The sequence below is a fragment of the Cynoglossus semilaevis genome, chromosome 16 (genome assembly GCF_000523025.1).
Source record: "Cynoglossus semilaevis isolate Cse_v1.0 chromosome 16, Cse_v1.0, whole genome shotgun sequence".
NCBI lineage: Eukaryota > Metazoa > Chordata > Actinopteri > Pleuronectiformes > Cynoglossidae > Cynoglossus > Cynoglossus semilaevis.
The window spans coordinates 18,242,382-18,244,672 of record NC_024322.1 but is presented as its reverse complement, the minus strand read 5'-3'; the positions used below and the strand labels follow the sequence as shown (position 1 = coordinate 18,244,672).

The 2,291-nt window shown below is 38.5% G+C and overlaps 1 long non-coding RNA gene across 1 annotated transcript in view; it reads right to left on the bottom strand.

The window, feature by feature from the left end:
- Window positions 1-576, bottom strand: part of LOC112488352 (uncharacterized) — a 3,731-nt gene extending 3,155 nt beyond the window's left edge. Inside the window, exon 1 of the long non-coding RNA XR_003052326.1 lies at window positions 517-576. This is a non-coding gene — a long non-coding RNA (uncharacterized LOC112488352). The remainder of the gene's footprint in view (window positions 1-516) is intronic.
- Between the last annotated feature and the right edge of the window lie 1,715 nt (window positions 577-2,291).

The window sequence follows — 2,291 nt, the reverse complement described above, 5'->3', positions numbered from 1 at the left end:
TCTTTTCTATGTTTGTATGTGAAGCCACAGGGACTTTATTAGAAAATTAATGGTTGTGGTCTTTCATTCCTTAGAAAGGTAAAGAGGCTGAGGCTAACACACACACACACACTCTCTCTCTCTCACACACACACCCACACACAGACCTCATATTACCCCGACGCACCAACATCATTACTTATTTTTCCTGTGTTCGACGTCTGTCAGTGTAAAATATTAGTCGACACCAGGAGCTCGTTGCTCGTAGAATACTGCAGTAGTAGTACTACTAGTTGTAGTACTGCAACAAATACTGGAATCTTCTTTTTCAAGAACTATTGTTTTTTCACAGGATTCTTAAGAAATACTGTGAAGGAAAGGATTTTTTATTTGGTGTTTTTTTTTTGCTTGGGAAGTTGACAGACCATCGACTGACCATCGACTGACCATCGACCGACCATCGACAGACCATCGACAGACCATCACATCATTCACACTCACATTCACACCTGTGGTCAAACTAGTGTGAATAGTTACCCTAATCCTGCATGAAGCTAGAGCGCGTGGACTCCATACACAGTGACCGTCTGGGTGTAAAAAGAAGAAAAAAAAAAAGATCTTTGTAAAAATGCAGCTGGAAACAAATGAAGAGCCTGAAATGATAAAGGTCTAAAACAGCAGCAGATTAGATTTACAACAACCTGATTTGGTGCAGCAAGAAAAAAAAAAAAAAGAAAAAAAAAAACCTTCTGTCTGATGAAGTGTAATTTGATTTCATACCATGAAGCCAGAGAGTCCAGGACGTTAGTAAAGGTCGGTCATGTGACCGCACAGACCAGGCATGTCTTCACTTCCTCTGGAAGAACAACAGAAAAATAAATGTTGCATTTATTTTATAAAGTTTGCACTTAGTCCACATTATGTTTCCTTCAAACTGAACAAATAACGTGTTCCAGATCGGGTGGATGGAAATTAAATTTACCGCCTGTTACTTTTAAAGTGCTTTCCATTTTCATCCGTTCTAATACCTGGATAATTAAAGTAAATCAATTTATGGAAAAAAAAAAAAAAAACAGAATGCAAAAAACAAACAAACAAAGAGATGAAAATAAAACAGAACGAATAGAAAATAACTGGATTAACTGACGACACTGTTTCCAGATGAAGATTTTCAACCTCCTGTGATGAAGATGAGGACAAACAGAAGACAGAGTCAAGCTTTTCAAAACGAAACACTTCAATTTTTAAACCTGAAGATTTCAGTCCTCAGGTATAAAAAGGTCATGACCCTGGTGTCACAGGTCATCCTCAAGATTCTACAGAGAAGGAATTCTCTGACGGAAACGACACTGAAGAAGAAGAGCAGAGTGAGACACGGAGGAGACGCAGGGACAGACAGAGGACAGACAGAGAGTCTGTCTGTGACAACGTGACCTTTCATCTAAAAAATGAAATGTTCAACAAGTATTTAATATAAATATAGTACATATATAATTAGATACTGACCTTGTTTCATCGTTTTGTATTTCATATTTTATCCATTCCTTATTTTAACCCAAATATATGAAACATTAATAACAATGAACATAAACAGAAAGGAAAACATATTTATACATATTTTATTGATTAGATTCTTTTTGACTTACCCTCAGACACACGTTGTTTGTCAGTGGAGGCGTGAGAACCAGGTCAGGCTCCTGAGAAGATCTGAGAGGAAGAGAAGAAGAAGGAAATGAAGTGATGAAGACGAAGACGAAGACAAAGACGAAGACGCCTCAGCTTCACATCTGACTTCTTACCTGACGTCTGGTCATGTGTCTGTCTTCTCCTCATCCTTGGTCCAAATCCCAGCATGCATTGGGTGAGGGTTACAGCCTAGACAGTTCACACCAACAGTCAGTTTGAACAGTTCAACATATTTTTTTGGAGTGTTTAATGAGTGAAGCAGCAGACGCAGCGACGTGTTATTATTTAACCTTTATTAAATAATAATAATAATAATAATAACATTAAAAAAAGAAATTCTTCTGTACAAAGTCTACAAACAACAGTTTGAGTGAAGTGGCCAGTGCTGTGGTTCTCTTCTAATGTAGAATGTGTCGGCGCGGGCGCGTGTGTGTGTGTGTGAGAGAGAGAGAGACAGAAGAGGTAATACTTCACTTCCATTAGGAAAGATTAAAGTTGAGAAAGAGAGAGAGAGAGAGAGACACCGTGTGTGTGTGTGCGTCCAGAAAACTGAAACAGAGCAGAAAGTGTTGCAGGAGGGACGTAATCAGAGGCTCCAAGGCACTTGGAAAAAAAGTCCAACGAAA